This window comes from Prionailurus viverrinus, chromosome A1 (genome assembly GCF_022837055.1).
Source record: "Prionailurus viverrinus isolate Anna chromosome A1, UM_Priviv_1.0, whole genome shotgun sequence".
NCBI classification, from domain to species: domain Eukaryota; kingdom Metazoa; phylum Chordata; class Mammalia; order Carnivora; family Felidae; genus Prionailurus; species Prionailurus viverrinus.
In genome coordinates, this window is record NC_062561.1 from 186,081,354 (window position 1) to 186,107,884 (window position 26,531).

At 38.9% G+C, this 26,531-nt stretch overlaps 1 protein-coding gene across 1 annotated transcript in view; it reads right to left on the reverse strand.

Annotated features, from left to right (window-relative positions):
* The window catches only part of MAT2B (methionine adenosyltransferase 2B), a 156,169-nt gene that overhangs the window by 39,937 nt on the left and 89,701 nt on the right, over positions 1-26,531 (reverse strand). The window contains exon 11 of the transcript XR_007153394.1: positions 21,151-21,240. The gene's annotated coding sequence lies outside the window, so the exon portion shown is untranslated. The remainder of the gene's footprint in view (positions 1-21,150; positions 21,241-26,531) is intronic.

The window sequence follows — 26,531 nt, forward strand, 5'->3', positions numbered from 1 at the left end:
TTCCTGTACTAACCAGGGCACACTTTCCCACTGCGTCTTCCCTGCAGGAAAATGATTACAGACCAGCGGGAGGGGAGGAAAGGTGCGGAGTGGAAGCAGAAAGAGCAGCTTGGAGGCTCTTGAAGCCACCTATGCAAAGGATGGCAGTGATTTAGACTAAGGTAATAGTGGTAGAGATAGTAAATGATCAGAGTCAGACTTATTTTGATAGTAGAGCCAGTACGATTTGCCACTTAGATATGAGAGATAAGAAAATGAAGTGGAGGGATACCTGGAAGGCTCAGTCAGTGGAGCATGTGACTCTTGATCTCTGGGTTGTGAGTTTGAGTCCCATGCTAGATGGAGAGATTACTGAAAAATAAAATCTGAAAGAAAGAAAGAAAGAAAGAAAGAAAGAAAGAAAGAAAGAAAGAAAGAAAGAAAGAAAAAGAAAATGAAGTTGAGGATAATGCTAAGTAGATAACATGACCACACAGGATTATTTCTGAGCACTTACTGAATGAATGCTTGTAATTCTGCCTAGCATGATGCATGGAACATAACTGGAGATCAATAAACATTAGTTAAATCTGAACCTTGTTTGTATTACTTTAAAAAAAAAAACTAAGGAGAATAAATTGTATGGCAAGTCCTTTATCATTACTGTTAATGATAACAAGCATTTCTGAACATTTCTTTCACTGGCCTATGCAAATCTGTTCAGGTCAAGATAAGATAACAACCTAGGCAAATATTTAAAATAAGATATTGCCAAAAAAAAAAAAAAGCACATAGAGCACAATCTTATATTTTTATCTAGGTAAACACAACTCACACAAAGGAAGATATCTAGGGTGGTCACTTCGGTGCAAATGAGCCACCAAAGCCTAATTCTGACTAGAGATTTTGGATTACCAACCATAATGACTTCAACCCTCAGCCCTAAACACCCCTTTGTAATTCCTATTGGACCTTAGCTTTGAAAGTATACCCTTTTATGCTCTAATTTTTAATTTGAGAAATTCTTACTTCGAATTTTTTTTAACGTTTGTTTATTATTGAGAGACAGAGAGAGACAGAACATGAGCATGGGAGGGGCAGAGAGAGGAGTAGACACAGAATCTGAAGCAGGATCCAGGCTATGAGCTGTTAGCGCAGAGCCTGACGTGGGGCTCAAATCACAAACCGTGAGATCATGACCTGAGCCGAAGACGGACGCTTAACCTACTGAGCCACCCAAGCACCCTGAGAATTCTTACTTCAAATCCATACATGAAATTTATCATTGATATTTGCACCATATCATTTCACCACTTGCTTAAGTTTGCACCATAGAAGGTCTTATTCTACAATAAAATATTTTGTTAGTGAGGTTTTGAATATTTCCTTTTTATCTATATGTTTTCAAAAATTTTGCAACAGCTATACATTACTTTGAGGTAAAAGTAAATATTTTTAATACAGTAAGACAAAAAAAGGTTAATAAAAACTCAAGTGGAAATATTACTTGGTAACATCTCAATAATAACAACTTCTTAGTAAATATAAATAAAATAGAACCTAGGGGCTCCTGAGTGGCTCAGTCATTTGGGCATCTGACTCTTGATTTCAGCTCAGGTCACAATTTCATGATTCATAAAATTGAGTCTCGAGTCACATTCTACGCTGACAGTGTGGAGCCTGCTTGGGATTCTGTCTCTCACCTTGTCTCTTCCCCTACCTGTTTGTGGTTTATGTCTGTCTCTCTTTTTCTCTCTCAAAAATAAATAAATAAACTTAAAAAAAAAAGTTGAACTTAAAATTTTAACTAACCAGAATTATTGGGATAGTTAAGGATTGGAACATTCTAATGATTCAGTATAATATTTTTTTTGTTTTTAGTTACACATAAATGAACATCACCTTTGTTCCCTGCCTTCCACCTCTTGCCCTAATTCTTCCCTTTTCTACTTCCTTCCCCCAAGAATATAGCATAACTTATTAAGAATTTCCAATATACCATATGCAAGACTTTGTAAATAGCATTTAGAACACTGGGCCTAAAGAAATCCTGAAGGCTTTGTTCTCTGGTAGAAGAGATTTATGTCAGTATTTACTACAAAATAAGGAAATTTCCTTAAAGAATCTGGCAAATATTGTAGGTTGGCTCATGCAATACTTATTCAAATTCCCTTTCCTTTCCTTCTGCTCCTATAAGAACTAGAGAGATACAAACCCACCTTTCCAGATGTCCTTGCAACTAAGGGCATGCATGTGACACATTTATGACCAATGAGAAACAAGTGAATGTCTCCTGGGAATTTCTTGGAACCTCCTATCTGCTAGTTCCTGTCTGGAATGCAAACAATGGTTTGAGTCGAAGCAGGCATCTTGGAACATAAGGAAAAAAAGTAAGAGAATCCCAGGGCCTTTGAAGCACATATCCTTGCACCATTCATCTAATACCAGACATCATACACCTCCAGACATATTTATATGAGAAAGATGAAAACTTTATATGTTTTATGCCTATTACAAGTTCAGCTTTCTGCTACAGACAAAGGCAAGTCCTAACAAATCTGTAGGCCACATCCTAAAGTAACTTTAATGCTTTTAACTAAATCTCTACTACCTTATGTTCCAATATTAGCCACTTTATCCTGATATCACAATTTAGGAAAATACTAATTACTCCATGGTTCTGAAAAATTAAAATTGCTTACCAGGAAAAAAAAAAGATCATACTAGGCTTCTTAGACTCAATCTCCAATTAATATATTATACATTTGTAAAATAGGGACATGTAAAAGAGGCAAATGAAATAAAGTCACAAACCTGAGGAATTTCATAAACAGTAATTAGGAAAGTTAACAGTCTTCACATTTTATAAAGTTTTGTAAATTTTTGCACAGTTTATAAGTCCTGTGTTGTTAGCAAACCTTTCTATGTCAACCAACCAACTTTGCCATAATAAAGGTGACTGAGTGTTCAGAATGTGAAAAGGCCACTAAGTCCTAACTCAGAGATTTTTTCATCTAGTCCATGGCCAGGAGGGTATCTGCATCCCCCCAAATAAGAAGAGTACAAGAGAGATTGAGGCCATGAAAAGGTAATGGGCAGAAGACAATCTTACCAAGATTACATTCCATAAAACAGAATTGGCAACATCTGCTCAATCTACTGTAGATAAACAGTGAACTATTTTCCATCTCATTAACTAAGAGGATGAGATATTAAATAAACCCCAGGGGCCTCATGCTTTGTTATCACGTTTAAGGCTTGGCCCAGACTTGCTGCATTAGCTAATCCTTGTAATGGTTTACAATCTAAAATCCTACATAATTTCTTTCTTTCTCTCTCTCTTCCTCTCTCTCATACACTCGCGCGCGCGCGCGCACACACACACACACACACACACACACACACACACACACACACACAATTCCCAAATGGCTTAAAACCAAAAGTTCCTTCTTAATCTGACTGTCTAATTACTAGTCACTTAGCTTAAATTATTAACCATGTCTTCAGCTGTGATATATGATACCTGTAGGCCTGCAAACAGGATTCTAATAGAATTATCTAATTCTATTAAACTGCAAACAACTGCCCATTAAATATTTATTAGCCAGCTTGTATTCATTGAAGATAGATTGGAGTGTCAGCAAACCTCTAGGTTCCCTCTTCCTGGAGCTCTGTCACACAGAAGGTTGGGCCAAAACAGTCCATCAGGATCGTGCCAATTGATCAACTGCCAATTACCTATTTAATCAAAATCAATGAAAAAAAAAAAAAGGTTTAGGAGAACTTACAAGGTATGGTATGGATTTTTTTTTTAATACTTGGTTAAATAAGTAAATTGGTTGAAATCTAGCTAACTTGATTGTAAACACTTAAGGTTTATTTTACCATAGGGAAAAGTGCTAGCAGTTAAATAATTAGATTTTCTTTTTCAGACTGGTGAATTGTATTTTTAATAAAGGAGTTGAAGAACTGTCAATTTTGGCCACCCAGGAGAGATGATTTTTGAGGCCATGCTTTCAGGCTACAATGCCTTCCTTCTTAAAGCCATATGAAAGATAACCTGACACCTTTGGCAGACAGCACTCCTTCAGATGGTAAGCATGTGGGCAGTTTTAAACAATTAGATTATGCAAGATGGCAAGTGTTCATTCACTAAAAATGCAAGAACCATCTGGATTCTCCCAGAGGATCTGGAGAAAATGAACAAGGAAAGTCACTCCTCTAAAGAAGCCACTTTCACATGAGTTGTTCAAAACCCCAAGTGTAAATCAATTCTTAATAGCAAAAGGCCATAATAAAGAATAAAAAAGAAGGGGAAGAATGTCATCTGACTCTTGTTCAACTAACTTTTCAGTAGTCAGAGAAAGACGGGCCAAAGAAAAACAGGAATTGCTGTAGCAAATAATCAGTAGTGATATATTTTTGCTTCCTGGTTGCTGTAATTAAGGATTCGATGTATAGGTTGATTCATACTTAATCAGCCTTATAGGTTGATTTTGAGGAAATGCTACTATCCAGAAGCAAAATAATTAAAATAGACATGAAAATCGGCACTAGGAATCTCTAGTCATTTAAACACAAAGCAATGGGGAAGAAAAAATAAATTGCATTATATTCACATACTGGAATAAAGTATTGCAATGCAAATGGACAGACTATATAGCAACATAGAAAATGGATAATTTTGTAGACATCATGTTGAATGAGAAAGCCAGACCAAGAAAAAAAAGAAAAGAAAGAAAGAAATGAAAAAAATAGCAGATTCTGTATGATTAAATTTACACAAAATTCAAAAACAGGCAACATTAAGCTATGTTTTCAGTAGAATAATAGTTACCTTTTGGAGAGGGGAAAAAGGTAGTGATGGGAGAATTTTGGAGTAGCTTTCTATCCTTGATCCACAAGCTAGTTACAAAAATCTAGTCCCTTTGGGAAAATCTTTGCACTTTTCTTAATGTATGTATCCTTTAATAAAAAGTTTACTTTCGAAAAGTAAAGCAACAGAGCAATTTATTTGTGTGGCCTTAGGCAAGTCACTTATCTCTGAACCTCGAAGTTTCCATCATGTGTAAAATAAGCAGTTGGACAAGATAGTCTTCAGATTTCTGCAGATTGCAAAAATGCTTTGATTCTACAAAAGATCATTACTCTCACAAGGACGAACTGGATCAATAAATCTATACTGATATCAACCTCATTTTGGCAGTCAAATCTTTACTTAAATAGTAAATCTTCAATCTTTACTTAAATAGTAAAAAGCAAGTCTGGGGGCAGCATACCTACATAGAGAATCCTCCCTCTAGATAGGTAGATAGATACATATATAGAGATAGATATTCTCTAAAATAAAATAAAGCTAGATAAAAAGGAGAGATAGGGAACTGTCTCACTGTCAAAAACCCATCCCTCAAGTTTCTTTCAGCTCCTCATTCACGTGTAAATATTTAATCTTTGAGTTGTCTTACCTCAAGAAAGTCCATGGCTCTGAAATCAGACAGGACTGAGCCTCACAGGAGTGTAAAAAAAAAAATCTACCCAAAAATATGTCCTCAGCGCAACTACCTAAGTACCCAATGTTCCCATCATTAGAGCATCTTCTTTCATTGATCAGCCCTTCACCTCACAGAGAACTGGCCTCTGAAGACATAAGACATACGACACAAGGTTTGTGCACATGGAAGAGGATGGAAGAAATCCAAAGCCTAGTGCATCTCTAGAAAAGAGGATGCTGACATTTGGTACCAAGATGGCATTTTCCGGCAAACTCAGAACCAAAAATCAAGAACATTGTAAGGGAATGGGAGCCAGGTATTCTCCCAGTGCTTAATCCCCACATAACACCAACTTAGTCCTGATTCTCCTCATGTCTCCACAAGAAAAATCCACACAATAAGAAAATAAAATTCCACCAATGTCTGCCTTTCTCTAAACAACCATAAGTCAACCAAATAAACTTTTCACTTTTTAAACTATTAATTATATATAGAACACTATAGGAGGACTGCTCAGAATTTCTCTTCACTCACTAAAGAAACCAGAGCATAGATCTCTCTGCTCATGAATCTCTGTAAGGAAATATTGGCGATTCATTGGGGAATGAGCAAATGTCACTAATTCACAACCAAAATAATGGGCAGGGAAAAAATCTTCATCCCTCATGTATGAAATATTACAACTTTTAAATTCACTAGTAGTGAACTTTTAAATTCTCTAGTAGTGAATCTCTTAAAAGGACAAAATAAAGTACAAATCAAGAATTGTTCTTGGAGGAATATTCCTGGATCATGTTGTCAGGAAACAGATAACATGTCATTTCTCCTTAGCTCTCAGGGAGAGTAGAAGTGTCTGGAGAGTATGCAATGAGCAGGTTACCTGCTGCTGTCTTTTACAAATCTTAAACAGAGACCAAAAACAGTTTGGTTGGTTTTTCTTAATAAGGCACATGCATCTCCAGAGAACACATCCTCACCAGGCAAAAAAACTGCCTCTAAATGTCTTTTCATGCCTTCCCAGCTGGGACCAGGGTTTTGTTCTTTCCTTTAAAGGCAAAGGGCTCTGCTACATATCTAGGGAAAGGATGGGGCAGAATTATATTTTCAAGGCATTTGTTAAGGTGTCAGTCTGCTTCTCCAAATTGTAAAAGCATAAGCTATTGTGAAAATACTATTTAACTCATGAAAAACGTCACTGACCTAAGCCCAGTATAGAAAGGTCCAGTGATAAAATAGGGTTTTTCCACTCCTACAAGGTGGAAACAAGTTGGGAGAACAGACAAGAACACAAACAAGGAAGAAGAAGAAGAGGGGAACTAGAGCTGTTACTGCATCCAGAATCATTCCATGAAGAATTTATGGCTGCATAGATGCTGAGTCTCACCAAGATGCTACTCATGTGGCCATCCTTTGAGGACTACTGTGCCTGAGATTTCTAGTCTCCCACTCCATATCCATTTTTCTATAATAATACAAGTCTTTTCTCTGTACATGGCTGCCAGGTTAAAGACTACACTTCCCAGCTTTCCCTAAAATTAGATGTGGCATGTGACCAGGTACTAGCCAATGGGAAATATGAGTAGAAGTTACTTGTGCAACTTTCTGGTCACATCCATAAAAAAATAAGACACGTGAAATTCTATTATTCTTTCTGGCTTTCTTCCCACTTGCTGGAATTCAGACATAGTGAAAGCACATGCCAAGCATGAAGAGCGGCAGAAGGTGTTCAGAGGCTGCTGGGTCCCCACACCATGGATCCACTATATAAGTCCTAGATGGCTTACACTCGGCAGCCAAAACCAATATCCTAAAATTCACAACCACCAATTGCTGTTGGTCGGTTCTTCATAATCCTCAGTCCCATTGGAGTGATGATTATTTCTTCTCTGGAGATTACCCAGGCTCCCGTTAAGCATGGATGATCCTCCACTTAACAGCCTGACACAAGGGTAATCTCACCCCACCATTACTACCAAGAGTGTGAGGTTACCACACACAGATGACTTGTAGGGCCATGGTAGTTTGAATCCAGAGCCCTTTCCTAATCAAGGCAAGGCCATGATGAACCAGTTGCAAATCATCCACAGAATCTAGTCAGCAGTGGCTTTAAAACCTCTGATGACAGCTCAATAGCCTTTTTTCTCCAGCTGGGAAATTTGAGAGGTGAGCCTGAGCAGGGTCACCTGAATAGATTGCATCTGCCAAGACTTGGTGGCTAAATAAATGAGTGCATGTGGAATGGAAATTAGGGGGACAGACCTAAAATAAATTTAACAGATTGCCTCCTCTTTAAGGGCTCCTTTTAATCAGCTGGTTTCATGAGACTTTGCTTTGCAGAGGAGGAGATGTGACTCATGAGCATGCTTGCTAGAGACAGATGCTTGTGGGTTTTGTTGTTTTTTGGTTTTTGTTTTTTAAATTCTCTCATACAGGGATCCTAAGAAATTTGGGTGAGGAGAAAGGCCAATGATAAACATGATTTGAATCAAGGCAGATTTAGGGGGGTAAGATATACAGGATTTTTACAGACTCACAGTTCCTAAAACTATGTTCAAGGACATAAAAATGCGGGCACCTGCGTGGCTCAGTTGTTTGAGCATCTGAGCTCAGCTCAGGTCATGTTCTCACAGTTCATGAGTTCAAGCCTCACATGGGGCTCTGTGTTGACAGTGTGGAGCCACTAGGGAGTCTCTCTCTCCCTCTCTCTTTCTCTGCCACTCCCCCCACCTCAAAATAAATAAGTAAACTTAAAAAAAAAAATAAAGAAAGGAAGGATGTAAAAGTAAAAGGTGAATCAGAGTTTTACAAACAGAGGAGCTTAGAGATCACCTAGTTCAACTCCATTTTTCTAAACACTCAACATAGTATATAATACTCAGTTGGCAATTAAATACAATTTTTGTAGTTGTTGAATAAATGATTGCCCGACTAGAAATTGAGAGATAAGTGATTCATCCAAGATGAATTACACAAGAAATGCCCAGTTGAGCTAAGATGTGTCAATCCCAAGCTCAAGACATTTTCTACACTGCTTTCTCTCATTTCTACATAGCATAGTCTCCATTTTTTAAATGAGTCCCAAATTTCATGCACACACTTTCCTTTTCCTGGTGTCTGTATCAGTTAGGATGATACAAAACCTAGCAAAAGTAGCTTCAGTTAGAAGAGTATTTTACTTTATAGAAATCCAGAAATGAATTGTCTCAGGGTTGATTTTGATGGGTCAACATCATTGAGAACCTAAGAACTGTCCATCCTTCCAATTTCCCTTGCTCATGTGTTGCTTTCATTTGGGGTTCTATTTTTTCATGGTTGCCAAATAGTTGTAGCATTTCTTTTTATCTTCTATGAAAGCTTCCAAGTAAAATAAAAGGGACAAGGGGCATCTGGCTGGCTCAGTTGGTAGAGCACGGGATCTCAGAGTTGTGAGTTTGAGCACAGCATTGGGTATAGAGACTACTTAAAAATAAAATCTTTTTTTAAAAAAGGAGGGATGAGAGTAAAAATGGCTTCCTTCTCACATCACTCTATTAATAAAAAGAAAAATAATTCCCAAAACCTTCAACATACTTCTCTTTATGTTTCACAACCAGAAATGAAACAATTTCTGGCATATTTCACCAACCACTGACAAAAAGAAATGAGATTGTGGTAACTGGCTTAGGCCAATCTTGATTCACCTATGCGAACTGGGCACATTCTATCCCAAACAAATATATTCGTAAGGAAGAAGACTAAGTGGCTATCTGAAGACATCTATGAGATTCTGGCACATACACAGATTGCTCTGGCAGCTCTACTCAAGACTAAGTCCAAAGGTATTATATCCCAGAAATGTTAGATACAGGAGTATGAATTCAACTTAAACATTTGTCAATCACTTTCTATTTACCAGTCTCCCCACAGACCCTGCAACTTAAACAATAGATAGAACTGATACTTTTCTTACCCTCAGGGAGCCCACTATACGAAGGCAGATAAAGACCACTAAATATGTTATTATAATCCAATATGATGTGTGCTCTTATGGGTAAAGTGCCCACACAAATGGGATAATGAAGACATAACTAGCCCACATACGGATGGTCAGGGAAGGCTTCCAAGAGCAGGTGTCATCAACAGAATAAGTAGAAGCTAGTATGGAGATGTTATGGGACAAGCAGAGTGTGTTCCAGATAGAAGTTTTCAGCATAAGCCAAGTGCAAGAGACAAGTGAGAATATGATGAATCTGAAGGCTGGGAAAAAAAATTCTGTATGACTAAACCACTGAACATAAGGCAGAGGGATCAACGGAGACTAAAGAGGTAAGAGCTGGTATTCGAATTAGTCCTGTTTCAACTTTTTGCCAGTTTGATAAAGGATTCGCCATGACAGTCATAGGTGGAATCACAGGTGTAAAAACAACTAAAAGGCAGCAAGCACAAAGGCGACCTCCCCCGAGGAAATGGATCATGACATTGCTACTTGGTAACTCGCAATTCCCTTTGCCGATTCTGCATCTATTGAGGCTATTACAGACCAGGCTGAAAATAATGTACCAGTTCAGAGTGTGTCAACAGCTCCCCAGCAGAAGGACTAGTGTGGGTAATGAGTGTGCTTTGACAGCCCAAGGTCAGATATTTAACAATATTCCAGAGTTTAAGTATGATACACTGAGCGCTGTTTTAGCTTCTTACTTGAAAGGCTCACAGCTGCTAATATTTACAGAAATAGGAAGCAATTACAGTTCGCTGCCACAGGAGGAACTTAAATAATTTAAGACTCATAATGCCTCTGATTCTTTTCAAGCCATCTTTTCTCCAGAACCAGCTGCTTCTAGCTCTCAGTAAGCCCTCTGTTGAGAAGGCAGAGTCGCCCTGATGCACGGCACTGCTTTTGCTCGCCCAAAAACTCAAGCATACAGCTTTTTGGCATCCACGACATTTCTCCCACATTTGTACTTCATCTCTGGAAAGGGCCCCTTTTCTCACCAGCAATGAAACTCCGCAGCCATCTGCCCGGGCTAATCTGGGTAAACTGGCATGAGCAGAGAGAACCATAATGTAATTTCGCAAATTAAACTAATTTATTTCAGTAGCCATTTTCATGACACGGATGTGGTAGGACAAGAATAGAGGAGAAAGGGGAATGGGGGAGAAATAGAACATGTTGAATGCCAAACAGAAGAAAGTCAAATTTTAAGTGCCTAAAGTTTCCATGTGAACTATCCCAAGAGTCTCTCCTTGCGATTCCATTGTGAATTCAGCTCTTTCCCATCATGGTCAACAACCTGATGAGTGGGATAGGAAAATGTAGACAAATGTAAATTTTTTAATTGAAGTTTAGATTGAAGAGCTTCTAATATCCGCCTATCAAACAATCTTGGCAAGAATTAAAGAATATTGAGGTATCTGCTCCCATTATATAGTTTTAAAATATGACCAAGAATGTAACTGGTAAAGTTACTTCACCTGGGGATAAACACTTTTTATGTGAAAGGTGTTCTAGGATCTTTAGCTTCCATAATCCTATATTATCATCACAGCTTTTCTTGGGAGGACACTAGACTAGAAGAGAAAGAACATGTTTCCTGGCACTCAATGTATTAGCTTTTAAATCTCAGTTCTACCCCATTTTGTGCCTCCCAACTCTGAGTTGTTATCCCATGTTTCTGAGCCTCAGTTTCTGCACCGGCAACATGAAGATGATCTTATAAACATGTTTTAATCAGAATTAAATTATGTCAAGTGAAATTACATAGACTAAGAACCTAATAGTGGCTAAGCTATAAAAAGTGTCCAATGAAGCATGGCTCCATCCCTTCTCTCCCAATACCTGCTCTTCCGTTTTTCTCATCAGGATAATATATATACCTTTCCAGTGTCTGTAGCATTTGGGAGAAATGTTGTCACTTGGAAAATACAAAAAAGAAGCACTTTTTTAATATCAGAAAAGGCCCTGTTATGGGTTGAGTTGTGTTCCCCATAAAATGTATATGTTAAATTCCCCACTCCATTACCTCACGATGTGACCTTATTTGGAAGTAGAGTCATTGTCAATGTAATTAGTTAATATAAGGTCATACTAGAGTATGGTAGGCCCCTACTCAATACATCTGAAAGAGAACACCATTTAAAGAGACAGGAAGGCCCCAAGGAGACCATCATGTGAAGATGAAGTGATGCAGCAGTGATCTCAGTGATGCAGCAGAAGCCAAGGAATACCAAAGATTGCCAGCAAACCACCAGAAGCTACGAGAAGGGCATGGAACAGAGCCTTCCTCATAATCCTCTGGAGGAATCAACACTGCTGACACTTTGATCTCCAACTTCTAGCCTCCAGAACTGTGAGATAATGAATTTTTGTCATTTAAGCTGCGCAGTTGGTTGTACCTTGTCACAACAACCCTAGTAAACTAGTACGGACCCATGGCTAAAGTTGTTTTCCACTCAGTGTACACATTAACAGCTTTCACCACTACAACCTTTTTTATAGGTTGTCAATGACTTTAGGTCTTTTGGGCAAACACTCAGTTGTATACTGTAAATAATATGGCTGACTTGGACAATTCTGGCTGGCTGAGAACACAAAGATCCTTAGTACACTGCCTCCTTAGTCCCAAAAAGCACTTTGAATAAGAGGTTTTATTGGCTCTGTTGACCTGGTTTTCTGTCCCACTAGGTATCAAGCTCCTTGAAAGCAGAAACTGTGTCTCATTCACCTTCAGATCCCAAAAAGATGTGGAAGGTGCATAACATTTGTTGAACACCTTATTGTTTGCTAAGCACTTAAAACTTAGTTCCGCAAACTGATCTGAACGCCTGTAATGTACCAGGCCACATCCTCAAACCAGAATAGAGGGACATCAACATCCCCGTCTTATAAAAGAAGAAATTCAATTCAGAAAATTTAGATAAAAAACAATAGAAAAGAAAATTAAGATGAAAATGGTGAAGGCTCTTTCTTTTTTATTGTATTTTGTAATATGATTTCAAAAAATACAAAATATGAATCCAATATACATATTCTCCTGGAGTCTGGACTCAGAGAACACAAGAAAGAATGAGAGAGGTCAAAGTGTCAGCTCCCCAGTAAATTTATTGTTGTCTTCTGCCCAATAAATTCCCATAACATAAACCATACATTGTAAATAAACCACAGTATGACACAGTTCTGACCCTGAGCAGATGTAAGTAAAATCTAGAATACAGTCATTTCTCAGAAGAAAAATCTGGCCCAGAAAGACTCATTCCCCTTCTTAATTATTTAATACTTATTAATTGTATCCTGCGAATTAAAATGCTAAATTAAAATCATCCCCTACCTTTTACTCTTCAACACATGAGAGTGCAGCAAATAACTATGCTAAAACCAAACAGCTGCATCAAATTCATATATGCATGTAGATCAAATCCAGATAGATGGAGAGGTCAATGATAGAAAGATAAATCTATATATGAATGCAGATATTATAGGAAAATGTTAACTTCCTTCAAAAATCTGAATACTTGTTCTCAAAACGGTGGCATTAAAGGATAGCATACTTCTCTACCTTTGAAACGTTTCTGGCACAGGTTTTTCTACTATTTTTTTAAGTTTGTGTTGTGATATCTTGCATATTTGTGATACCAACATATTTGCTGTAGGAGATATGGAACTCAAGGAGCAACCTTGAGTACTATGACAACATGCAACCCACCCCCTGCTGGTTTTTCTGATCACAAAGATCCAACCCTTCCTGATAACTTGGGACCACTCTGGACCGGTGAGTACCTGATGGCTATGGTATAAATGTTTGTGCCCCCCACCCCCGAAATTCATATGTTGAAGTCTTAACCCCTAAAGATGATATAGGAGGTCGGGATTTTGGAGGTATTTAAGCCATGAAGGGTGAAGAACCCATGAATAGGATTAGTGCCTTATAAAATAGGCTCCAGAGAGATCCCTGACCCCTTCTACCATATGATAACACAGCAAGAAGGCACTGACTATAAACCAGGAAGAGGGCTCTCACCAGAATATGACCATGCTGGTACCTTGATCCTGAACTTCCCAGCATCCAGAACTCTGAAAAATAACTTTCTGTTGTTTATAAGCTACCCAATCTCTGTTACCTCGCTAAAACAGCCCAAATGAACTAAAACACTGATAAACCTTTGACAAATGCCCTCAGAGTTTGACATTTCTCTTGCCCATTTCACTGCCTATTTGTTGGTTTTTATCTCTTGCAAGCTCCTCATTTAGGGTATTATTCCATGAAGAGGGATGAAGAACCAACTTTACACGATCCCACAGAAACTCCTAAAACAAAAAGACCCTCCATATAGAGCCCTTCAACCAAATCAGACACGTTAGCTCTTGCCTGCAGAATCCAGATTCACTCTCAAAGAACAAAAAGAAAATCTCACCTCTGAATATTCATGGAGAATTGTTGCTAAATTAGCACCAAACTAGATGTCTAATGATTAACTAGATGCTCTTGATAAAATATCCAATCACAGCCTCACCTGGCAGTTATGCCTTGTTTTAGAGCACCTCTCAGAAGGGATGGCAAAGCATAACCCATTTTAGAAACTACCTTCTTCTCTATAGGAAAACACATGTAAGCAATGAAATTCAATATTTACCCTGGATTCTTCTTCAAAGCAACTGTGAGCTTCTTGAGGAACCATGCATTTTTTATCCTGAACACCTGTCACGAGTTTTGGCACACCACTGGCTTCCAACAGATGTTGGACACGACTGACTGACAGAGAAGGTACTGAGATAAGACTAAGGCTAACATCACAGGTGAGCAAGAGGTATCACAAGTATATCTGTTTGTATACCAATTCCCAAAACTAGTGGAAGTGTTTTTAATGTTTAACTCGAATAAGACTCTAAGAACATGAAAGTAGTGACTTACCAAGCCTGATTCCTTAGTGCCAAGATGTAAGAATCTCAATCATTGCTGCAAAACCCAAGCACAGTTGAAAAGACAACAAAGAAACTTCACACTTAACCATGTCAACAATTAACTTTTTTTTTGAAACATACAACATGTTTGAATTATTTGCTAGTCACTCAATCCTCTTGCATGTTATAAGCTTTTGAGTTATGCCAGTATTATAAATAATTCCTGGGCTTTTAAGCTTTTTTAAATACAAAAGAAAAATTATACATGTACTGGCACAGGGAGAAATGACACAGAAAGTCCTCATGACCCAGATTATGCCTACTGCTCTCTGATATTTTTTCTTCCATATCTTTTTCATTCAAGATCATGTATACCTTAGTTCAAAAATGGGAACCTATATACTGTACTGTTTTTAATTTGTGGGTTTTTTTTTCATTTTTGTTGTCTTTAATGCCTACACTTTTGTTGTTGTTGTTATTGTTGTTGCGGTTGTTGTTTTAGAAAGAGAGCATGAATGGGGGAGAGGGGCAGAGGGAAAGAGAGAGAGAATCTCAAGTAGGATCCACACCCAGCATGGAGCCTGAAATGGGACTTGATGCCACAATCAAGAGATTATGACCTGAGCCAAAATCAAGAGTTAAATTCTTAACTGACTGAGCCATCCAGGTGCCCCAATTTTTCTAATGCCTATAGTTTTTAAAATCAGATTAAAATGTTAAGTGATTAGCTAGCAAACATATACTGACAACTACATACTACTTATTTTTCATAAGTAATGAACAACTGCATGATTTGTACATTTCAATACCCCAGTAAAGCTGAGGTAATACAGGCAGAGACTGATCTCAGTTCAGAAATACATCAAAACCTAAAACTCAGGTAGTATATCAGAGCTTGAGAGATTGTCAACAAAATGTTGAAATTTCCAATATACACTGACCCTTAGGTGACTCTGATTAACTGAAACCTTTTGCTTACAAGATAAGGAAGAATCTCTATTACCATATCAGCTCAACCAGTTGGGATGTTGACTATCTGACATCAGGGGTAAGAGTGGGGGTGGGGAGAATGAAAGAAAAAATTACACATTCAGACATTGTAGTGTATCAGCAGCAGATTCCCAGACATACTACAGCATACAAGCCCATCAATTATATAAACTCCCAGCAAGTTCAAATAAAACAATAAACAAAGAAAAGGTCATCATATAACAGCAAAGCAAGTCAGGGAAAACAACCACCAGTGTCAGGCAATGCTTGATCCAATCTAAGGTGGAAAATATCAGGAGAGGCAAAGACTGCTATTGGCTTTAAATCTTCAGGTGGTGCATTCCCTCTGATAACTGCAGTGCCTAGAAAGGCAGCAGTCAAAACCAGTAACCCTGGTGGCCCTTTCAGCCATGGCTCTCCCTCCCCAAATTGGTTTGTCAGCGCGTGTATGTAGGCTCAGGAGCCTGGAATTTAGCTAATGGTCTGTGAAACATTAGAATGGGCTCCTAAAAACACAAAAACGCTAAATCTGTGATTTACAAATTCTCCATGAGGTCCTCTTTTAGGAGAAAGCAATTTGATCTAAAGCTCAGATCTAGAATGAGTGTCTTTCTCAGGTGACATGGCCTGTCTGAAACCTGCATAAATGATCATGGCATTTGCAGATTTCAGTTCCAAGAACTGGTCTAACCTCTTTGTTAGAAGTGTTTTGACTAGAAAGAATGCACGGCTTTAAAAGTGGAAGTTATCACATATTTAAATATTGAGATAAATAATGTATGCTATTAAAATGATTTTAACTTGAGGTTGTCAAATTCCTGCTACTAATGTATTTTGAGGGCTTTAACTCAAATCCCTGATACCTCGACTTTTCCTCATTTCCTGTGTATACCTTAGTGATGAAAAGTGATGGGATCATCTCATTCCTTTACTTAAAATCCTTCAATGTCACCAAATCTAAACTTACCATGTTCAAATAGGTTCTTCCTGATCTGGGCAACCCTCTTCAACAACCTTCAATACACAAGGCGCATTCAGCCATATGCTGCTCCTTACAAACATCCACTATGTGCCACATGGCTTCCCGTCTCTTTGACTTTGCACATGCTGCTCATTTACTCAGGTAAAACTTTCCAAACTCCACAACCTTCCCTTTACCCCAACCTGACCATCTTCTAGGTAAACCCTTGCTCAGCACTGCTTCAGTAAAACAGAACCACAAAATGGGGCTGGCTTTGGAACCAGCCACCTTTGATTTGCATCCTACTTCTACCATCTAGTAGTTACTTAAACTCCCTGTGCCTTTGTTTCCCCATCACCAAGATGTGAACAGGAATAACACCTAGAGATATTGAGAGGTTAAATAAAGGAATACTTTAATCAGGTAGCTTTCAAAAACATACTCAGGGGCGCCTGGGTGGCGCAGTCGGTTAAGCGTCCGACTTCAGCCAGGTCACGATCTCGCGGTCCGGGAGTTCGAGCCCCGCGTCAGGCTCTGGGCTGATGGCTCAGAGCCTGGAGCCTGTTTCCGATTCTGTGTCTCCCTCTCTCTCTGCCCCGCCCCTGTTCATGCTCTGTCTCTCTCTGTCCCAAAAATAAAAATAAAACATTAAAAAAAAAAATACTCAGTGTTCAAAACTATTAGCTATTATCACTGCTATCATCATTATCATCATCACTATCCTTTAATACTCCAGTTAAAGCTCTTTTTTTTTTTTTTTTTTTTTTTGCAAAAACCCTTTGCCAAACACAACCTCTTCTCACAAACATGTCAATTAGTTGCTTTTTCACCCATGAAACCTGACATACAGTAGTCTACCCTTATCTGGGGGGACTACATTCCAAAGCCTCTAGCAGATGACTGAAACCACAGATAGTACCAAAACTTATATATACTATTTTTACCCTATATATACATAACTATGATAAAGTTTAATTTCTAAGTTAGGCACAGTAAGAGGTTGGCAACAATAACAAATAATAAAATTAGTTAGCGACAGTAACTATAATAAAGTAGCACAATTATAACAATATACTATAATAAAAGCTATGTGAATATGGGTCTCTCAAAGTACCTCATTGTACTGTATTCTCCCTTCTTGTGATGATGGGACATGATAAAATGCCTGGGTGAAGTGAGGTGAAGTGAGGTGAATGATACAAGCATTGTGATACAGTGTTAGGCTATGACACGCCAGGAGAATCATCTGCTTCCAGACCATGGCTGACCACAGGGAACTGAAACCCTGTAAGGAAAACCATGGATGGGGACACGGGTCCTACTGTACTTCTAATGTGGCTCTCAAACTGGATCAAAGGTTTTTTTGCTTTTTTTTTTTTTTTTTTTTACATATCTGTTCTCTCCCTGAAAGTTTCTCAAGAACAGGAACCACATCTCATTAATCTTGTATTCTCAGTGCCTAGCAAAGCCTGACATACAGGAGATACAAAAATAAATATTAGCTGAATGAATCAATAATTGAATGAGTTCCTAAAAAGCCAAGTGACACCAAATGCTGATCAATCAAATCATGTATAAATGCGCTAGGAAATTGGATATTCAGAGAAATAAGAAAACTTCACGGACTGGGTGAATAATAGAAAGCACATGGATTTAGGAGCCAGGCCTGCCTGTACTGGAATCCCAACTGATCCTCCTACAAGCTTTATGACATAGGCCAAGTTATTTAACCCCTGGGACCCTCTGCTTCCTCATCTTTTTTTTTTTTTTTTTTTTTAATGTTTATTTTTCACAGAGACAGAGAGACAGAGCATGAGCAGGAGAGGGGCGGCAGAGAGAGAGACACACACATAATCCAAAGCAGGCTCCAGGCTCTGAGCTGTCAGCACAAAGCCTGACGCGGGGCTCAAACTCACAAACTGCAAGATCATGAACTGAGCCAAAGCCAGATGCTTATCCAACTGAGTCATCCAGGCGCCCCTCTGCTTCCTCATCTTTAAGAAAATAACATCTAGGGGCGCCTAGCTGGCTCAGTCAGAAAAGCATGAGACTCTTGATCTTGGGGTCGTGAGTTCATGCCCCATGGTGAGTGTATATATTACTTGAATAAATAAATAAAATTAAAAAAAAGAAAAGAAAACATCTACCTCATCAGGGAAACAATAAATAAGAAGACATCAAGTAAAGTAGCAGGGCCTAGAAGCAAGCATTCATTAACTATTTCCCTCGGTCTTTTACGAAGAACTATTTTTATAAATTTATTACTCCGTTAATCTTTGTGTTAAATTTGAATCTGCTGAAATGAGTCACAGAACTATACCATCATAGGAGTCAAGTTTTTGTTTTCTTGTCCTGTAGCATGTTCTTAAACACCCAGACATACATACCCCATCTGCTATCTACCAGGGGACCAAATTCCCATATTCGTATGCTAGGGGCAAGTGTTTGCTTTAATTCATTTGGCTTCTACTCAAACCATTAATTTCAACCTCGGAATTTAGAAGGTAAATTAGTAGTCGCTATCTGAGGTTCCAGGAACACAGGCTTAGACACAGACCTGAGAGTCCTAATTAATATATTCCTTAACATTGCATTACAAACAAATCCATCAGCTCCATGTGTCTAGGGGAGATACAGCTGCAAGAAGAGAAGCCGTGCTCAAGACAAATCTCACCTCTTTTGTTAATTGACCAGGTCTGACCATGATAATATAAACTTTTCACAGTTGCTCCGTTAAAAAAAAAAAAATGGATCAACCATTTTCCCACCGATCAATTAGAGAATTTACACATAAATGTCAAGATTAACAGATAATCCCATCCACTGCTATAGAAAGAACATAAATCACTCATGAATTCTACAAAGGTTTGGTAGGAAAGTTTTAAAAAAGGGGGGGTGTGGTTGGAAGTCACAGAATTTCTGGTTTCACAAGTCCAGGGCATTCCTGGTTTATCCCCAACTGTGCTCATTGTTCATTCTTGGCCCAAGAACGAAGGGAGCAAGTAGAAGGTGATATCACTGTTCCTATTCATAAACAGAGAAACTGAATTAAAACCACCCAAGGGGCGCCTGGGTGGCGCAGTCAGTTAAGCGTCCGACTTCAGCCAGGTCACGATCTCGCGTCCGGGAGTTCGAGCCCCGCGTCAGGCTCTGGGCAGATGGCTCGGAGCCTGGAGCCTGTTTCCGATTCTGTGTCTCCCTCTCTCTCTGCCCCGCCCCTGTTCATGCTCTGTCTCTCTCTGTCCCAAAAATAAATAAACGTTGAAAAAAAAAATTTTTTTTAAATAAAACCACCCAAAACCTTGAGATCCACTTGACAGACCTGAATCATATGCAGATATCAATCTGCTCTTTTAACCCCTAAAACCTAAATTTAAGGGGCAGCTTGGTGGCTCAGTCAGTTAAGTGTCCAACTTCAGCTCAAGTCATGACATCGCAGTTTGTGAGTTCAAGCCCTGAGTCAGGATCTGTGCTGACAGCTCAGAGCCTGGAACCTGTTTCCGATTCCGTGTCTCCCACGCTCTCTGCCCCTCCCCCACTTGCATTCTGTCTCTCTCTCAAACATAAATAAACATTAAAAAAACATTTTTTAAGTAAAAAATAAAAATTTTTAAATTATTTTTTAACATTTATTTATTTTTGAGAGACAGAGAGACAGAGCATGAGCAGGGGAGGGGCAGAGAGAAAGGGAGAAACAGAATCAGAAGCAGGCTCCAGGCTCTGAGCTGTCAGCACAGAGCCCGATGCAGGGCTCGAACCCACGAACCATAAGATCATGACCTGAGCTGAAGTCGGGTGCTTAACTGACTGAGCCACCCAGGTGCCTCCCAAAAATAAATTCAATAGAACTGCAAGGGAAGCGGAATGGGAAACCAGTAAGGTGAGAGTGGACACAGAATGTCTTCCACCTTGTGATATCATGTAGCAGCATCTATTGTACCTGCTGTAGATGCAGGTGGCACTGAAATTAGAAAACACACAATCCTCTCTCAGCTTCCCCAAAACTTAAAAATTTATGACTACTGAGTAAGTGGCCTACCTTTACTACGTTCCAACTCATGAGAGCATCAACAGATACACAGGCTAAGATCTGTGTTTGGCTCACAGGAGGAACAGAAAAGAGGAAAAGCACCTTTGCAAAAGTATCTAACTAAAACTATAGTAGTGTGTCTATTAACAAACACCCCCAAAATAGAACTTTGGTCCAAAGAAATGCAAATTTATTTAAAGCATAAGCTACAAAATACAAGAGTTGGCATGTCAACACTACATACTGAAATTTAATCAAACTGAAAAGAACAGTTGATCTGTCTTCAAGAGAAAGGGAGGGGGTAGTATGTAATATCTTTAATATATGGATGGCTGGGTAGAGTAAATGACTGTCGCACAGAAGGTTTATCTGTAAACACTGCAGTAAGTCTGGGGTTTTTAACCACAATAAATGGCTGGTTTCAATCAGCTGCTGCTAGCAGGAAATCCATGGCCCATAGGAGCAATTACCCATCTCTTGACTGAAGCACAGGGCAATTACAAGCTCCCTAAGTACACTCACAGCACTGGAGCACACGCCTGCACGGTGCTAATGGAACTCGGACAAGAAACTGGTTTGTGGCTACATTTCTCAGTCTCAGCCCCTCGCCAAACCCTTTCATACTTCTCTTATCTCACAACACGGCAGCAGAGACAGAGAAACTGTGGTCTGCAAAACCAATATCGTCTTCACCCAAAACACAGACATTAGAGTTTTCTCTGCCCTGCATCCCCTATAAGCCCCTTAAATTTATTACACTCATCCTGACTTTTCAAAATGTACCAGGCCTTCATCTGTGGTTTTGCAGATGACTTCTTACCTGAGTCTCCCAGTCAGTATTTGGTGCTCATTACTGACCAGATCAGTTAGCCAAATCAGGATTTCTAATCTTAAGGAAGTGAAGAGGAGTCTGTCAGAGAAATAAATGGGAAAAATAATTACTCTTTTATTTCACCGTGAAAAATATGTCAACTAGGTATCCTTAGAGAAGTAACCTCTATACAATTAGAAAAAGAAAAAGATAGTAAGCGGTCTATCAAGTTAACCTTCCATTTGCATTGCATTTATAACAGGTAACATTTACTAAAGACCTAATGTACCAAGCATTGCATTATGTGCTTCTAGTGTATTGTCACATTTAAGGCTCATAGTAACCCAAAGTGAATATCATGATCATCCTCATTTAAAGAATGAGAGGGGCACCTGGGTGGCTCATCTGACTCTTGATTTCAGCTCAGGTCGAGATCTCATGGAAAGCTGCCCCTTTCCAGCTTGTGCACGTTTCTCTCTCTCTCTCTCTCTCTCTCTCTCTCTCTCTCTCTCTCTCACACACACACACACACACACACACACACACACACACACACAAAATAAATAAATAAACAAAATAATAAAGAATGAGATAATGGAGGGGTTCTTGGGTGGCTCAGTTGGTTGAGTGTCTGACTCTTGGTTTCTGCTCTGGTCATGATCTCATGGTTCGTGGGTTCAAGCCCCACATGGGATGGGGGTGCTGCTTGGGATTCTCTCTCTCCCTCTCCTTCTGCCCCCCTCCAACTTCCATTCATGCTCATGCTCTCTCTTTAAAAAAAAAAAAAAATGAGATACTGAAGACTCAGTTTAAGTGATTTCCTCAAGACATTGCAGTTACAATGTGGATTCAGGACTTGAATCTGGTCTGTAACAGGTCAAATCTAGCTCTTAAATATCATATTATCCTACTCCTGATGTAGGGTGGCTCTGTGAGAGAAGGTGAATAATTGGCAAAGCCACCTTATCATGCTCCCATGACAGACATTAACGATGAATCCCAACATCCTTTCCCACTGAGTGTAGACAAGATCACAGAATCTCTCTCATCATAGTACTTCAGAAAGCCAACTCCATTTGATGCCAACTCCATTTCAGAATTCCTCAGCATAGCAGCCTTGGCACAGTGCTTGACCCATCAGTAGGCATTCAATAAATGTTAGATTTTAACAGATGATTGTGTAAAAGGAACATACATAGTTCCTTTAGCCCCAAACAGACCCATATTTAACTTCTGGCTCTACCATTTACTAATTACGTGATTTAAGCAACTTATCTAACTCTGAACTTACTTTTCTCAGAGTAAAATAAGGTTGTGCCAACCTACCTTGCCAAGCTGTTATAAGGATAAAATGAGATGGTCTCTAGAGTTAGGAGGTGCTAATCCTCCAGGAAAACGAGACCTCTTAATAATAATAAAAGATCATTAGTTTTGCATAAAACTTCTTGGGATCCCCAAAGACTGAAATAGATAAGAGCCATGCTCCTCAGAAGGAAAGTGGACTTACAAGTAATAGAGTATAGTGGGAATCCTGGAAATGGGACTCAGAATTAAACAGATCTTATATCCCAGGAAGGACAGATAGCATTAAATAACTAATAAAGAGAAGTGAAAAAGACATATGAAATCCTGGATTGGAAGAAAACCTAAGGAAAATAATCAGTTTCTTCTTCTATGTCTTGGACCCAGCTAGCAAGACTGAATCTTTGTTTTCATCCATTGAGAATCTCCTAAGAGATGATAATAATGTATAGCATAAACCATGGGTTTAATTTTAAGTCAACTGGTCCTTCCCAGAATGTTGGTGATTGTGTCTTACTGGGAAATGGGATACAGGCCCAACCACATATTATAAGGAGCATCAAGCACAGTGCTTGGCTCATAGTAAGTGCTCAGTGCATGTTAATTCTCATCCTTGTGTTTCCAAACAAAGAAAACTTGGGCCTAGATTTGCTTCTCCAAAAGTACCTTAAATTCCTGCCTATGTATGAAATGCACCACCTCCACCCTGCCTCTCAGTAGCTAAGTAACGTCAAGGCAAGTGGAAGCAATAGTGTGCCTGATAGCTTCCAAGGAGTTGAGAGTACTGCAACAGAGGCTTGGAGTTCCCTTCCCCCAGCCCCTGTTTTATTCACGTATTTCCTATTTTCGCAAGCAATTATAAAAGCAGAGAAGATACTCTATGAGACAAATCTTCATTCATCCAGCACATCAAATCTGGACAGAAGTTGGCAGCAGAGAGTTGCTTAATCCCATAAGCCCCACGACGTGCATGGCATAGTCCTTTTCTGGGCTTTAGTGAATATAGAGAAAGGTAGATGCAAGGAAGCCAAAAGCGTTTGTACAACTAAGTCATAAAAGAGCTGATGGACTACACGTACCTTCACAGAACTGGTTTGGAAAAAAGAAATGACAGATATATATGGGAAAAAAGATACTCTACAAGACAAGGAGCCCAAAACTCTTAAGTTTACTGTGATGGTCAACACTCTGATTCTCTTTCACATCCTCTTTTTCCCTTTATTATCTTTCTTCTCAGTAGTTTGTAATTCAGGACTTGAATTTAGGCAATCGAAGGACATACCATGCCACTTTGCAGTTATGGATTCTCACTGCTGCCTACCCTCCCCATCCCACCATTGAAGATCCCCCTTTTGCTGAGATCACCTATTTCTATTGCCCACTAGGCTTATTTCCCAAATCAGAAATGTTTCCTGCTAAAGAGTCCACAGATATAGATTTTACAGAAATCTGAGGACACTCCTACTCCAATGTTTATAAAGGATTCTTTGGAGAAAACAAGATCTGGCATCTTTAAGACACTATACTGCTAAAAAGCTTTTCAACTGTGATATGACTTCACTTGAATTATTGAAAACAGAACAAATAGAAACATGCTCTGATGGATTTAAAAAGGTCAAATACCTTTGATGACACTAGATAGCCAACAGTGTTACAGTTAACCTCATTTTTATGACAAAATTTGTTAGTTCGCCCCCCCTCCCGCCCGCCTTGGTTCACGGATGCTATATCCCACATTACACCCTCACAAGGTACTGTGTTGTGACATTCACTCTGGACTCCTTAGACTACCAGCTCCCTACCCCTGTCCATTACCTTCCAAAAAAGTAGACACAAAATTAAGGGGAAATATCCAGCTTAAAGGGCAAAGATTTCTAGTAGAGGAAAAAGAGTGGGAAATGAATTATTTCAGACCAAAAGCAATTATACTTTGAAGGCAGAAGCAGACATCTTCTGGCACAACTGTCAAGATGTTACAAAAAGATTAAAGGAGGGTTTTTTTTGTCATTTAAAATCTGTTTCTGGTTCTCAAAAAAAAGGGGGGTCTGCTGTTCAGTTTGTGATTTTTAATAAGATTTCTCAATAGACTCCCTGCTTTTAAAAAGTATAAGGGAGAAAGAAGCAAAAAATTGAAGGCTATGTAACAAATACAGGCATGACTTTGATGCAGTATCATTCATTTTCACCATTCTGGTGGATTTAGACAAGATTTTTTGTGGGAGGTTATACCCTATACAATAACCTGTCAACAAAATATACTTATTGCAGAGACTTTTCAGGATTTAGGCTTCTATTGGGGTTAAAGTAGAAACATCAGATTAATTTCTTTCAAAACTCTGGGAAGTTTTGCTCAAGGAGGCAGAGGCAAAGGATGATATTTTCCACTACTAACAATGTGCAAATCTCTCCCTATGCTTCAAATGTCTGCTTCTATTCTGTCCCCATTCTTCAGGGTATGGGCTCCTTCAAGTCTCCCTTAAGTATTGCTTATCGGGGAAGGTGGGTGATGGGTATTGAGGAGGGCACCTTTTGGAATGGTGTGTTGTACAACTGGGTGTTGTATGGAAACCAATTTGACAATAAATTTCATATTTAAAAACAAAAGTATTGCTTATCAAGTTCCTGCTTGAGAGACACAAGAGGTTATGTTGAAGACCTAACTAAAGGTGTTCAGTCCAAGGGGTCATGATTCCTAGTCCCTCCTCTACCCTCCCCATGTATGACATGGAAACTGTGTTGGAACTTGGTCACAGTCAAAATTCTCTCCGTGGGAGGTGAGCCACCACCTCTTTTCTTTCATCTTTCACATTCTCTCCATTTTCACTTCATTCTTCATCTCTTTCCAGTGTTGGAGTTCAACATATTTGTTTCAAAGGCTTCCCATCTGGCCTTCATCTCTTCATCCCTCCTGTACATCCATTTCTGTTGGCGAGGCTGGTGGCTCATAGCCTTGGCCGTAACACATTCGTGAGGGTTACTGCAGATGGAAGATAGGTTCACGGCTTCATTTTCTCTCATTCTAGTTCCAGTGTGCAAAGATTCCTTTCTTGCTTAACACATATATAGGGTGGGCTAGAAGCTGTGGGAGGCCACATCAAATAAGTGAGGTGACCCATCCCCTCAAGTATTCTGCATTATTTTGAAAAACAAAACAAAACAAGACTTTTGCTTGGAAAACAGGGGACAGTGTGTGATGGTAATCAATGAAGGCTAAAATCACCTGCCAACTGGTATGACACATATGCTTTCAGGAAGGAGGGGAGGAAAAGAAGTACCTCTACTTGGCCTAGTCTTTGCATTCATTTCTCATCCTACCAACTTATTCAGATGCCAACCTGCTACAACAAATTTAACTTTGAAAAAGAATAACTTCCCAACTCTCCTCCCCTGATTTACAACACTGGCGACCTTTGTTCTCCTTTTATTTCCCGTTAGAACTCTCTTTTGAACATTACCATTATATTTGATACAGAATCCATTTAGAGTATATCTCAGCTTCTTCTAAAATATTTACAAGCCTGAGTTTGCCTGAAATTCCTACTTTTCACGTAAAAAAAAAAAAAAAGATGTGAAAATTAAACCTTCCAAGTTAGGTCAGCAAATTAAAATTTTTTAACATGAAATTTTATCAATATGCTTTTCTTATTCTAATGATCCCCAAATGGAAAAGCTAAAATCTGAAAGAAGCTATTTTTTGAAGTGATGAAATATAGTGATGCTTCTGGGGATCTAGGATTAGAAAAACTTTTAATTTCTCATTTAACTCAATTTATACCTTTGGCCTGTCACCTTTAGCAGATATTAATGGGGGAGGGGAAAGAAGATGAAACTTAAATCAGCATGTACTAATTGCTAGAATGTGTCTTTTAAGATAAAGAAGCTTTGTAGGGAACGAGATGTAAAGTGCTGAGTAATTTTCCAGAAATTTTAGAATATTTTACATTTTCTGATTTCAGACTACAAAATATAATAAAGCAGAAAGAAAAAGGAAAGGAAAGACTAATATGAAGAAGGGGAGGAAAGAAAAGGAAGGACACAATTATTGAACACAATTGAGTGTGCCAGACACTCAATTAGGTCTTCCCTAT